We start from the raw sequence: 15,269 nt of genomic DNA, 5'->3' as shown, positions 1-15,269 counted from the left end.
GCTGACTGTGTGTTTAAGCCATTTCTGCCCAATGTTGCATATATGCAACAAGGTTCAAATGGGTGCACCTGTGGGCTGGGCAGAAATGGGTTAATTCACTCCCACTGAGATCTGTGGGATTCAACAGGGGCTAACTTTGGCTGTGGTATGTTGCATCAGCTTGGATCCAAAGGAGGAGGAGCAGGAGAAAAAGTATTTGTGGTGTTCTGAGAGATTTTGTGCAAGTGCTTACTGAAAACTCCTCACAGTACAGCACCACAGTGTCCCAGAAAGTATAAGGAGCAGCATGAATAAGGAAGATAAGGCTGTAATGTATAATGTACAGGTGACCTTCAGTATCCGCAGGTTTGGTACCAGTAGGTTTGAATATCCACAGGTTCTGAACCTGTGGGGTGGGCCACCTGTGGCTCTCCAAACCCAACTGAACCTGTGGTTTGGTTGGGTCTGGAGGGTTTCTGATGGCAGGGGAAAGAGCTGAGTACAACTTCCAGTTTTTGGCCAAAAACCAGAAGTCGTGCTTTTCAGTCCTCAGAAAGCCCTCTGGACCTGACCGGAGCACAGCAATAGTCTGGTTTGGAGGGCTTGGGGTCCCCTAAATCCACTGATTCAATTATTTGTTGATTTGGGTAGCTGCAGAGGTTCCCTTGCGGATACTGAGGGCCACCCTGTAGTGGACTATGAGAAGTAGACTGTGAGAAGAGGTTGTGGAAATGGAGGAACTCCAGTTTTGTGATCACTTTTCTCATGCAAAAGTTTTTTGCTAGATTGGAAACAAACATCAATGGAAGAGGCTTATTGCTAGTGGAAGGTCAAATTCAAATACAAACTGCTATATCTGTATTTTTAGTAAATTTATTTTAGTATAGTGAATCTCTCTGAGTTTTAGATGTGTGATGATGTATAAATAACAGCTAAATTATCTGACCAAAGAGTCCCTCATATACATCGTTTTTAAAATAATATAAAGCAGTGCAGGACTGAAAATGCTTGCATTTATTTTACAGAAGCTTATTTACCAATGTGCAAGCAGCATATATTATTTTACAGAAGGATAAATCTCCTACACACAGTCAATGTGTTTAAAAGTTTACTTCCACTGAAGGTCAGCTCAATATTTAATTGTGTTGAACATCCAAAATACACACTCGCAGACATTGAAACATGACTGGCCTGTAGTCACAAGGATTTACTTATAATAATGGATCAAAAACAGCTGCTCAAACGAAATGGGGAAAAAATTGCATTGGTTAAACATTAAAGTAGGAAGTTATACTGACATATGAAGTGTGAAGAATTGGACACAAGTACCTAATAATGTAATATATTTTCTTAAGCACATTGGATATGTGACTATTGAGAAAATGTAGCCTTTTGAGACAGTAGTTTTATGGCAGCACTTTTATGAGTTCAATAATATTCCAGTATTTTGCTTCATGGAAGCTGAGTAAATTGGGAAGAGTTTTAACAAATGCATTCCACTAACTCTTTTGACAGATTGAGCTTTTTGATGTGATTTAAAGGCACAGAGAAAGCAGTGCACCTGCCACTTCTAATTGTAGAAAGCTTTCCATCTCTTTCCACTTTATTTTTTCCAAATCTTTCCCTAATGAAAAAGTTCCAGTATGTAATTCAATTTTCTTTTGGCTTTGCCAGATGATCAATTAATTCTTGGATCTTTTCAATTACTGAAATTTGTGCATCACAAAGTATCTTGTCCTTGCGTTCTGTACCATAAAATTTCATCATGTGCCTCTCATAGCTTTGCAACATCTTGATAGTCTTTAAGAAACATAGCAAACAGATGCAGAAATGTTATCTTGTTGAGTATGGTACAAGACTTGCAACTCTACAGGAATGTAGCTGGGTTTCTAAACATCATTAGATGGCATCTCTTTGGGGCTTAATCTGGCTCTATGTATTGGCTTCTGCCTTTTCATTGGACCATTCCAGCAACGTGGAGAGGGGGGTTTGCTGCATGGGAAACAGTGTATCCTCCATATCTACTTTACCCAGGCTTTGCGCACTGGAGAGAACACTGTTCCAGAACCACCATTCAGAGCGTGATACCATAGTCTTCTGAGACTGAAGTACTGTCACAAGTACATGTGGGGACCATGTGTCAGTCTTTTAAAAGGATGCAAAAGATGATTGAATAAACTTGTATTGTAGCCTCTGAATTGGTGTATTAGATATGACCGTTGGTGCATTCAGCGCTAACGGTTGTTGCCCGTCTGATGCAGACAGGCTGAGGCTTGCTCCCCATTGGCCCGCCTGCTGCTGCGGGGCAGGAAGCCAGGCTGGGGTCAAGCATGCTGCCTGACCCAGCCTCATTCCAGGAGCAGCGGTAACCCCGCCCTCCCTCCCCATTACTTCAGTCTGAGATTAGCTGGCTGCCGTTGGGGCCGTGTAAGAATTTTTTGCTTCTTATTTAGATTTTAGAAAGTACAATGACCCCAGTTGTTTAGTTAAACACTCCATTCTCAAAAAACAACTCAGAGTTTTATTGACAGAGAAAAAGAAAAAGTTTGTTTTAACTCAATGGAACAAGCTGCATCAAGCGATTCAACACAAAAATAATAAACAATTTTGGGCAGTTGTAGCGGGTTCATGTAGATCAGAAACATACGACCCTGCTATTATCCTTTCGTCCACATGGGTTCAACACTTTACAGATCTTTTTTATGATAAGAGCAAATCCCCAGACACCTACCCAGACTTTACCTCTGTGGATCTGCCTATCTGGCCTCCTGTGACCCCTGATGAAATTAAAGAGCTAATTATGCAATTGAAGCCAGGGAAGGCCGCAGGGCCAGATGAAATACCACCGGAGCTTTTAAAAGGTGACCCAGAATGGTGGGCCCAGTTACTTGCCCACTTTTTTACAATGATCGACAGCTCTGGCCTATTACCCAATGCCTGGCTTACAGCAACAGTTGTGTCTATTCATAAAAAGGATGACCCTACCATACCAGGAAACTTTCGGCCTGTTAGTTTGCTTTCTGTACTAGGTAAGATCTATGCTATATATCTTTGCAATAAACTCACTCTCTGGGTTACTTCGCAAGGCATCTTAGGCCCCGAGCAATCTGGCTTCTGTCGGGGCAAATCAACTTTGGATAATTGCCTGATCCTGTCTCATTTGGCCTATAAGCAGGTCAGGATATGTAAGGCTCGTCTTTATGTAGCCTTCCTTGATTTGAAAGGTGCCTTTGATTCTGTGGATAGGGAGCTTCTTTGGGCCAAGTTGGAAGACTTGGGGATTGATAAAAGATTACTGCTGCTGATTAGGTCCCTCCATCTAAATACCTCGTGCAGGGTTAGATGCTCCTGGAGGGGGAATCTAACTCACTCCATCATCACTAACAAAGGGGTCAAACAGGGCTGTGTCTTGGCCCCCATGCTTTTCAATCTATTTCTAAATGATCTTGCCCCTTCCCTGAAGGAAGTAGATGGCCATTGTCCAAAGCTTGGCGCAACCCAAGTGCCACTACTTCTGTACAACAACAACAACAACAGTATTTATATACCGCTTTTCAACTAAAAGTTCACAAAGCGGTTTACAGAGAAAATCAAATATCTAATGGCTCCCTGTCCCAAAAGGGCTCACAATCTAAAAAGTTGCAAATGAATACCAGCAGACACCACTAGAACAGACAGTGCTGGGGTGAGGTGGGCAAGTTACTCTCCCCCTGCTAAATAAAAGAGGAGCACCAACTTGAAAAAGTGCCTCTTAACCAGTTAGCAGGTTAAGAGGTTAAGAGTTAGCAGGTACTTCTGTACGCGGATGATGCAGTACTGATATCTCGTACTAGGATTGACCTGAAATGTCTGCTCAGTCGTGCCACGGAGTATTTTTTGACCAACAAATTGCAGATCAATTATGCTAAATCTAAGATAATGATATCTGCTAACAGATGGAAAGCTTTTAAGTGGTCTTGTAATGGCAACAAAATGGAACAGGTTAAGCATTTCAAGTACCTGGGTATCAACTTCCATTACAGACTCACTTGGGCTTTTCAACGCAAGGCAGTGCAGAAAGCATCCAAACTAGCTTCCTCAGCCATTTCCCGTTTCTTTTTCACCTGCAGCAATGGTTATGTTCCGGCCGCTCTGGAGGCGTTTAAGGGAAAGGTTCTTTCCCAGGTTCTTTATGGCTCTCCTGTCTGGTATAAGGTTATTAACCAACCACTAGAACGCATCCAAGCCTCCTTTTTACGGAAGATTTTGGGCTTACCCAGGTGCGTTTCCTACTCGGTCCTGTGTCTCGAGGTGGGGTTAATTCGACTAAGGACTACTGTATGGTTAAGACTTCTGAAATTTTGATTTAGGATTTTATTTAACCCCACCTCTTCTGATCTAATGCAACAATTATTATCGGATCCAGTCCTGCCTATAGAGATCACTGATCTTCTAACTAAAATTAAGTCAATAGGGCTGGACACTGCAGAGTTAGGTATGATTGGTTGTGATGCAGCTTACAGAATTGTCAAAGGAAGAATTCTGGATATTGAACAACAAGAGCTGTTTAGTGCCGCCAGAACCACATGTTCTCCACTCCATCTTCATATTCCAGTCAGTTTTGGGAAACAGGCCTCCTTCTTTTACCACCTGGTGTGCCCACAGGCCCGGAGAGCTTTCACACTGGCAAGGTGTAACGCTCTTCCATCAGCCTTGTTAACGGGCAGGTTCAGCGGTATCCCCTACTTAGAGAGGAAATGCAAGTGTGGTGGGGATTGCGTTGAGACTTTAATGCATACCTATTTTTACTGCCCGCTACATGTTGTGTCACGCAAGAAATTTCTAGGTCCATTGCTAGCTAGGATGCAGGGCTGGGAGGATTCAACCATGCTTCAGTCTCTCCTTTCCACTCCTGATCCTGAGACTCTGGATAATGTTGCTTCCTTTTTATCTGGGGTAATAGCCAGGCAGAGCCCTGGGACTCTGGGCAGTGACTGATGTTTATGCTTATGTTGTGTTGTGTTGTCTTTGTATATTCCTGTTCTGTTCTGTTCTTTCTCTGTATTTTATGCCAATAAAGGTCTCACTGAAAAAAAAAAAAATTTTTTTGCTGACAACCTGATTGGCTTTGTCAGTTTTTTTGCCTACCCCAGACTGCTGTGGCTAGGTCTTTCCCATGGTTATGGTACTTTTGGTCACTTTAGCATGAAGTGTGTGGGGTCAGGGTGGGTAGGCACACCTCGATGTCTGTCTAAGACAGCAAGGTCAAGGGGTGAGCCAGTACCGCTCACATGATGCCTTCCCAGCTTGAAGAGGCTGGCTGGCAAGTCCCTTTGACTGGACTGACACCTAGCAAGGCTTGACCTGCGGGTCAGCAGTCCTGCTGACTTAACCATTTGGGCGACGTTGACAGTTTGTCCTAGGCCACTGGTCTGGTGACAGCCTCAAGTCGGACGGTTTTGCCCCTTTGACCTTGGGGGAGGAAAACGGCTAGGTTTGTTTCCCCCTATTAACGACCCCGCACGCCTTGGGACTGGGAGTTAGTTAACTTCCCCCTGTCGCTGCTGTAATTTAAGATCAATAAAGTGGCCCAGTTTTAACCCAAGCCACAGTGTGGTGCATTTATTTGGGGGGCTGTGTCTCCCAGTTTGAAGAGACACTTGCCCAACAGACTGAGGCAAAGAGGGAAGGCCCGTAACCAGGGAGACACACCAGGGACAGACTACATTTGCTCCCAGTATGAAAGGATTGTCACTCCTGAATTGGCCTTTTCAGCCACACTAGACGCTGTTCCAGAACCACTTTTCAGAGCGCGATACCAGAGTCTTCCGAGACTGAAGGATGCCAATGAATGATGTGTCGGGAACTTGTTGCACATGTTGGCGGGTCGATGTATGAAAAAAAAAATAGTGTGCTGTACTGTGAAATGCATCAGGTTGACAAACTAGAAGATTAAGTCTGTGTATTTTTAAAAAATCAAGTGTAGGCTTTGAAGGAAGCCAAATTCTTTTTTTTTACACTTTGTTTTAGATATACAGCTGGGCCCCCTGTAACTGTAGATTCAGGTCCTGCAAATCTCAGTACCTGTGGGTCCCTAAGCCCGTGGGATGGACCCGCTGTGCTCCTCTAACCTCTGGAGGGCATTCTGAGCCCTCTGGGAAGCCTTAAAAGGTCACTTCTGTTTTTTCATCAAACCCAGAAGTGACATTTTAAGACCTTAGGTAGGCCAGGGAAGCCTGCAAAGGCCTTAAAACCTCTGTAGCAGTGGTTCTCACACTTTTAGCACCAGGACCCACTTTTTAGAATGAGAATCTGTCAGGACCCACCAGAAGTGATTACATGACCAGAAGTGACATTGTTAAGCAGGAACATTTTTAACAACCCTAGGCTGCAATCCTACCCACACTTACCCAGGTGTAAGTCCCACTTACTATCATTATTAAAGCATATACATAGTACAGGTGCAGCCTATTTATCCATGGATTTTTTATCTGCGAATTTGTCTCAACTGGGGTGGGAGGAACTGAAAGTCACAAACTCCTTTGCCTCTTTTGCCCTGTGCTGGCTTCTTGATCAGTTTCCAGGCAGCCCAAAACACTGCAAAAAGGCTCCACCTCACCCAGGCAGGGAAATAACCCCGGAGCCATGGGAGAAGTTCCCCTTGCGAAGGAACAGTAAGACTCCTAGAGCCCCTGAGGCAGCAGAGAGGCTGAAGAGGGGAAGGGGGACAGAAAAACTGTGTAGCCAGAACACAGTGCAGCGAGGTGGAGCTCTCTCTCTCTCTCTCTCTCTCTCTCTCTCTCACACACACACACACACACACACACACACACACACACACACACAGGGCTGCTAGTAATAGAGGGGATTGCTTTAAAAAACCCAGGAAGTGTTTGCCAAATTTCCCTCCCCCCCCCCCCAGATGGTGCAGGCTCTCCTGCTCCAAGCAACACAAGCAAGCCTTCCAGCAAGCAAAGCATGGGATTTGCAAAGCTACAATCCTCTCTACACTTTCCTGGGAGTAAGCCCCATTGACTAGAATGGGTAGAAACGCATGGGACTGGACTCTTAAAAGCTCAGCATCCCATCTGTGAAAGAAGCAGGGACAGCTGGCAAAGGGGAGGGGATTGATAACAGCCGCCTTAGTTTCCTTCCAGCTACAAGTGTCAGGCCACAGCGTATTTGCGCAACTCTATGGAATTTAGCACAACACATTTTTTGTTAATCACGCCAAGTCACGGAATGGAACTAATGCGGATAAATAGGCTCCACCTGTAGTCTGTTAAAAGTAGAGAGCTGTAACATTTTCCCAAATGCAGTTACATACCATATCAAGTCTCACATATTATATTATTATATAATATATTGAAGAATGAAGTTGCTGATCTCTTGACTAAAATATGCAACTTATCCCTCAAAATGGCCACAGTGCCAGAGGGTTGGAGGGTAATAAATGTCATGCCGATCTTTAAAAAGGGAAAGAGGGGGGACCCGGGAAACTATAGGCCAGTCAGCCTAACATCTATACTGGGTAAGATAGATATCATCAAAGATAGAATCTCAAAACACATAGAAGAACAGGCCTTGCTGAGGGAGAATCAGCATGGCTTCTGTAAGGGTAAGTCTTGCCTCATGAACCTTTAGAATTCTTTGAAAAGGTCAACAGGCATGTGGATGCGGGAGAACCCATGGACATTATATATCTGGACTTTCAGAAGGCTTTCGACATGGTCCCTCACCAAAGGCTACTGAGAAAGCTTCACAGTCAGGGAATTAGAGGGCAGGTCCTCTCCTGAATTAGGAACTGGTTGAGGTCCAGGAAGCAGAGAGTGGGTGTCAATAGGCAATTTTCACAATGGAGAGAGGTGGAAAGCGATGTACCCCAAGGATCTGTCCCGGGACCGGTGCTCTTCAGCCTCTTCGTAAATGACCTGGAGACAGGGTTGAGCAGTGTGGTAGCAGACTTCACATATAGGCTGATGGGTTCTGAGCAGTCTGTGACAGATCAGGAGAGAGATCTTGGAGTGGTGGTGGACAAGTCGATGAAAGTGTTGACCCAATGTGTGGCGGCAGTAAAGAAGGCTAGTTCTATGCTTGGGATCATTAAAAAAGGTATTGAGAATAAGATAGCTAATACTGTAATGCTGTTGTACAAATCTATGGTAAGGCCACACCTGGAGTATTGTATCCAGTTCTGGTCACCACATCTCAAAAAGGACATAGTGGAAATGGAAAAGGTGCAAAGGAGAGAGACACATTGCACAATCCTAACCCGCGCTGGAGCAGGCAAGCCAGGAGGCTTGCGCTGCATCCATTGCGGGATTGCAGCGAACAGCGGCTCAGCCATGGGCAAGGGGAAGCTCTTCCCCTTAATTGTGGGTAAGGGCTGCGCGCCCCTATGGGTCTCCTCAGACCTGCGCCACCTCCGGAGGTGGCACAAGTCCGAGGAGAGCGGAGTGGCTTGAAGCCACTCCGTTCGCCCCGGGGACAGGGGTTGGGTTCCAGCCCCGCCCCAGCTTCCCGTGCGCCCACCCCCGGGCCCGCCCTCCCCCCACCCAGGAACACTCCCTCCCCACGCCCCCCACACCTACCTTTGTTGCTTATGTCAGCGCACTCACGTCGACACAAGCAGCGGCGCAGGTGCTGCGGCGGAGGCTTCTGCATGCGCCGGCGCAGCTCCCGCCTAAGAAGGTACAAACGTGCTTTATGGCACAATTGCGACCTTCCAGGGCCACCTATACCGGCATAACTGCTGGTTAGGATTGCGCCCTAAGATGATTACTGGGCTGGGGCACCTTCCTTATGAGGAAAGTCTACAGTGTTTGGGCCTCTTCAGCCTAGAAAAGAGACGCCTGAGGGGGGACATGATTGAAACATACAAAATTATGCATGGAAAGGATAAAGTGGATAGAGAGATGCTCTTTATACTCTCACATAACACCAGAACCAGGGGACATCCACTAAAATTGAATGTTGGGAGGGTTAGGACAAACAAAAGAAAATATTTCTTTACTCAGCGTGTGGTCAGTCTGTGGAACTCCTTGCCACAGGATGTGGTGATGGCATCTGGCCTGGACGCTTTTAAAAGGGGATTGGACAAATTTCTGGAGGAAAAATCCGTAATGGGTTACAAGTCATGATGCGTATGTGCAACCTCCTGATTTTAGAAATGGGCTATGTCTGAATCCCAGATGTAGGGGAGGGCACCAGGATGCAGGTCTCTTGTTATCTGGTGTGCTCCCTGGGGCATTTGGGGGGCCGCTGTGAGATACAGGAAGCTGGACTAGATGGGCCTATGGCCTGATCCAGCGGGGCTGTTCTTACGTTCTTATTAAAAATAAAATATTGAAATAAATGGGGACCCACCTGAAATTGGCTCGCGACCCACCTAGTGGGTTCCAACCCACAGTTTGAGAAACACTGCTCTGGAGGATTACAGAGCCACTGAAACCTGTGAATTTTCTTATCCACGGGTGTCCTGGAACGAAACCCCCACGGATAATGACAGTGGACTCATCCCACTCCGGGCATTTCAAAAGCAGTTTGCCTTATTACACAAGAAGCTACTCCCATAGATTCAGAAAGACTAGTATAATGTACACATGCACACTTGTAGATCACACTCTCTCTCACTCACACACACATGGCGCAGTCACCGCATAGGATTGGGCCACTTAGTATTGAGTCTTTTTGTCATATTTTATGTTTAAATGTGTGTCTTAACTTTTTTGAAGGCTTTAGATTTGGGGATAAATGTGGTATGCTGTACTTCGAAGTGCTGAGTTTCACATAAGTGACATAAGAATTAGGTGTGCTCTGGTGTTTGAGCCGTTGCCTGCCTGATCAAAGCTAAGCAGGTTCAGCTGCAGTCTGGAGTTTACATGGGAGACACTGGATGGAGAATTGAAATCTTCTGACTGATCTCATGAAGGCACACTGTGAGAGAGTGTGGAATGTGCAGGAGACTGCTAGAGTTGAGCATCTTGAGTTGAGTCCAACCAAGGTTGAACTGCAGCTACTGTGAAAGTTAGAAAGCGCAGGATGTTGGCTGAATTTGGACGGAAGACATCTAGTGAACTGAGAGTTCTGTGAATTCCTCTCACAGTACTGTAAAAACCTCATTGAAAAAAGATAATTTTTAGAAGCTGTCCCTGTAGATAGGGATTTTGGAACAGGTCCTTAATACCTCTCCTAGCTGACTGAGTTTTCTCTTAAGACCAGAGGTTTGAGGAGGTCTCTGTCCCCTTCAGTATCTATAAAGCAAGCAAACAGAAAAACCCTTAGCCAATTCTCAGTTTGCGCTTTCAGAAATTGCAAATCAATTTTCTCCCCTCACCACCCAATACATTGCTGTATTCCCAATGGTTGCTGCAATCCCAATCATAGTAACTGAAGGTTCATTAGAATATAATGTTAGCAGAATATTTCCAGTTCAGGCTACTTTCTGCTGCTGTTTGTTGCTGTTGCTATAGTGATGGTTTGCAGGTAGGATTTTAGGTTTTCAGTCCCTCACATTCCTGACTGGAGTTCTGGGATATGTAACTGTCAGTCATTATGAAGTAATTACTAATGGTCATATTGCCACTGTATTGAGATACAAGAGACTCTTGCTAACTCTTGTTTTTGTTAATTTTAATACAAGAAGACATGAAATGTTTTTGCATCTGTTATTAAGGTTGAGATAAAACAACATTGGCCACACAGAGTCTTATTATAACTAGTTAACATAAGGACCATAACATAACAACCTTGCTGTTTGTTCTCTGGGTTTTCTCTCCAAGGTTATGGCACACCCTCATTCAGTAATTTCTGGCTACATATGTGTAAAACTAGAAGTAGTTATGTCTCTAGCATGCTTACCCTGCACTGCAAATAAACACGCCAGTCTTTGGTATTAAACTGGGCACTTATTAACTCGCTGCAACAAAAACAGCAGTTAAAACAAAGTCTGTATGGGAGCTGAGGTGGGGGAAACGGTCTTGGTCATCTACGTACCCCAGTATGTAAATTGGCCATACCATCTGACTCCAGGCATCACTCAGTCAGAGACTAAGCATGCCTATCCTGTGAGGGTCGAGGCAGCTAAATGGCACAGCCAATAGGTAAACCCTTTGCTTTGCCTAGTCTAGGCTCAGGGTTTGCCAGCTAGCCTCTTCCAGCCGGTCAGGCATCACGTGAACAGTACTGACTCACCCCTTGCCATTACTTACCTCAGATGGACACCAAGGCCTATTGTTTACCTACCCATCCTGCATGGCATCAGGCATTGGCCACAGTGACCAATAATATCCAGCCTAACCACATTCCCCCTATGGGGGAAGAATACCAGGCAAATCTCTAACAAAAACCCTTGACTTCCGACGGGCGGACTTCCCTCAAATGAGGAGGCTGGTTAGAAGGAGGTTGAAAGGGAGGGTAAAAAGAGTCCAATCTCTCCAGAGTGCATGGAGGCTGCTTAAAACAACAGTAATAGAGGCCCAGCAGAGGTGTATACCGCAAAGAAAGAAGGGTTCCACTAAATCCAGAAGGGTGCCCGCATGGCTCACCAGCCAAGTTAGAGAGGCTGTGAAGGGCAAGGAAGCTTCCTTCCGTAAATGGAAGTCTTGCCCTAATGAGGAGAATAAAAATGAACATAAACTGTGGCAAAAGAAATGTAAGAAGGTGATATGGGAGGCCAAGAGAGACTATGAGGAACGCATGGCCAGCAACATTAAGGGGAATAATAAAAGCTTCTTCAAATATGTTAGAAGCAGGAAACCCGCCAGAGAAGCTGTTGGCCCTCTGGATGGTGAGGGAGGGAAAGGGGAGATAAAAGGAGACTTAGAGATGGCAGAAAAATTAAATGAGTTCTTTGCATCTGTCTTCACGGCAGAAGACCTCGGGCAGATACCGCTGCCCGAACGGCCCCTCCTAACCGAGGAGTTAAGTCAGGTAGAGGTTAAAAGAGAAGATGTTTCAGACCTCATTGATAAATTAAAGATCAATAAGTCACCGGGCCCTGATGGCATCCACCCAAGGGTTATTAAGGAATTGAAGAATGAAGTTGCAGATCTCTTGACTAAGGTATACAACTTGTCCCTCAAAACGGCCATGGTGCCAGAAGATTGAAGGATAGCAAATGTCACGCCTATTTTTAAAAAGGGAAAGAGGGGGGACCCGGGAAACTATAGGCCGGTCAGCCTAACATCCATACCGGGTAAGATGGTGGAATGCCTCATCAAAGATAGGATCTCAAAACACATAGATGAACAGGCCTTGCTGAGGGAGAGTCAGCATGGCTTCTGTAAGGGTAAGTCTTGCCTCACGAACCTTACAGAATTCTTTGAAAAGGTCAACAGGCATGTGGATGCGGGAGAACCCGTGGACATTATATATCTGGACTTTCAGAAGGCGTTTGACACGGTCCCTCACCAAAGGCTACTGAAAAAACTCCACAATCAGGAATTAGAGGACAGGTCCTCTCGTGGATTGAGAACTGGTTGGAGGCCAGGAAGCAGAGAGTGGGTGTCAGTGGGCAATTTTCACAATGGAGGGAGGTGAAAAGCGGTGTGCCCCAAGGATCTGTCCTGGGACCGGTGCTTTTCAACCTCTTCATAAATGACCTGGAGACAGGGTTGAGCAGTGAAGTGGCTAAGTTTGCAGACGACACCAAACTTTTCCGAGTGGTAAAGACCAGAAGTGATTGTGAGGAGCTCCAGAAGGATCTCTCTAGACTGGTAGAATGGGCAGCAAAATGGCAGATGCGCTTCAATGTCAGTAAGTGTAAAGTCATGCACATTGGGGCAAAAAATCAAAACTTTAGATATAGGCTGATGGGTTCTGAGCTGTCTGTGACAGATCAGGAGAGAGATCTTGGGGTGGTGGTGGACAGGTCGATGAAAGTGTCGACCCAATGTGCGGCGGCAGTGAAGAAGGCCAATTCTATGCTTGGGATCATTAGGAAGGGTATTGAGAACAAAACGGCTACTATTATAATGCCGTTGTACAAATCGATGGTAAGGCCACACCTGGAGTATTGTGTCCAGTTCTGGTCGCCGCATCTCAAAAAAGACATAGTGGAAATGGAAAAGGTGCAAAAGAGAGCGACTAAAATGATTACTGGGCTGGGGCACCTTCCTTATGAGGAAAGGCTACGGCGTTTGGGCCTCTTCAGCCTAGAAAAGAGACGCCTGAGGGGGGACATGATTGAGACATACAAAATTATGCAGGGAATGGACAGAGTGGATAGGGAGATGCTCTTTACACTCTCACATAATACCAGAACCAGGGGACATCCACTAAAATTGAGTTTTGGGCGGGTTAGGACAGACAAAAGAAAATATTTCTTTACTCAGCGTGTGGTCGGTCTGTGGAACTCCTTGCCACAGGATGTGGTGCTGGCGTCTAGCCTAGACACCTTTAAAAGGGGATTGGACGAGTTTCTGGAGGAAAAATCCATTATGGGGTACAAGCCATGATGTGTATGCGCACCCTCCTGATTTTAGAAATGGGTTATGTCAGAATGCCAGATGTAGGGGAGGGCACCAGGATGAGGTCTCTTGTTATCTGGTGTGCTCCCTGGGGCATTTGGTGGGCCGCTGTGAGATACAGGAAGTTGGACTAGATGGGCCTATGGCCTGATCCAGTGGGGCTGTTCTTATGTTCTTATGTTTTTATGACCCAATCCTCCGTCCAGCGTAGGCAAAAAAAAAAAAAATCCCACTCCACAGCCAATCTGGGTGAGAGCAAAAAATTCCTGCCCAACTTTGAAATGAGTGACCAGCTAGTCTTGGACTGAAGGCGTGCAAGGCGGGCAGGAAGGTGGGGGACGTTATCTGGGGACCCAACTGGACACCCATGAAATGGAGGCCGCAATGTTTTTACCATTATGCATGGAGGTCACCATGTTTCTACCAGTAGAACTCAAAATGCATGGATGCCACCATGTTTAATACTTTTGAGCTCGAAGGAAAAGTTGCAAGTGTGGTGATGACTCTAGAAGCTGAAAAATGTACACAACCAGAGTGTGGTGGGAGAAGATTTACATACACCTCTCCAGTGTTGCTAGCTAAAAAACATGCAGCCTCTGATAGTTGCTTCCAGAACATTTCTTAGACTAGTGGTTCTCAAACTTTTTAACCCCAGGACCCACTTCTTAAAATGACACTCTATTGGGACCTACCAAGCTTCACAAGACTTTAAAAATTATATATATATATATATATAATTTACAAGTAATATTTCATTTCTTTGCAAAAAACTAAATTCATTCCTCCTAATGAGGCAACCTTAATGAATAGCCTTAAGGCTTGATTGACTGAGTTCAGTGAGCCAGCCTTCACCTGCCCCTGTTACTTGTCATTGACGGACTTGCGGGGAAGTAAACACACACACCGGAAAAAAAGATGCTCAAACATTTATCTCCATGTATTTTCACAAGCTTGCAAACTGCAGGTGCTCAGCTGTTTGCAGAACAGTTACCAGCCTTTTGATTTTTGAATAGTCTTGAGTAAATTAGTTATCTGATCACTGCACATCACCTGTGTTTTCATTGGAGGCTCTGGGAGACCCACCAGAAATTGGGTCCTGACCCACCAAGTGGATTCCAACCCACAGTTTGAGAAACACTTTTAGAGGAAATGTATTTTCACAACTCCAAAGGGCTATTTGCCGCTTCCTGCCATTATATCCACTTCAGCTTCTAGCTACTTGCCCAAGCCTCTAGCCTTGGCATTACTGATTCAGTGATGAATGGCAGGCAAGATGCATGGTTGCTCATGCTGGTTGGGTGGTAAGGAAGTGGCAGGCACAAAGCTAGGTTAGTTTGGGCTCCCTCCTCTCCTGACAACGTTATGGTAACCAGAACTCTTCAGATCCCAAGTAGGTTGAACTGGTCAGTGGGAGTGACTTATACTTTCAAAAATAGTATAACCCCTTTCTCTTTATGAGCTATCTGAAGCATTCAGCCTTTTTTGGAGCTCTTTAGGAAAGGTGGCAGAACTCATAGTGTCTTTGGTCGGTTGTGGGACCTCAGCCCACCTGTGACCACCTGCAGCTACTGTAGTATGCTGATTGAGGATGATGGACCTGCCTCATTGGGTTGTAATGAGAATACAAAAGAAAACTTCCATGTATGCCGCCTTGAGCTCCTTTCAGCAAGGAGCAGAAAGAAGAGCAATACAAACAGAAACCAAATATAACAGAGCAACACCAAAAACAACACTATGTATCACAAAGTTGTGCACCTACATCACCCCTGTCACGCATCACCCATACATAGAAGATACCAGTCAATGAAAAGCGATGGTGAAATGACTCCATGACATTATAGT

Source organism: Tiliqua scincoides, chromosome 6 (genome assembly GCF_035046505.1).
Source record: "Tiliqua scincoides isolate rTilSci1 chromosome 6, rTilSci1.hap2, whole genome shotgun sequence".
Lineage (NCBI taxonomy): Eukaryota > Metazoa > Chordata > Lepidosauria > Squamata > Scincidae > Tiliqua > Tiliqua scincoides.
This window is presented reverse-complemented; position numbering follows the sequence as displayed.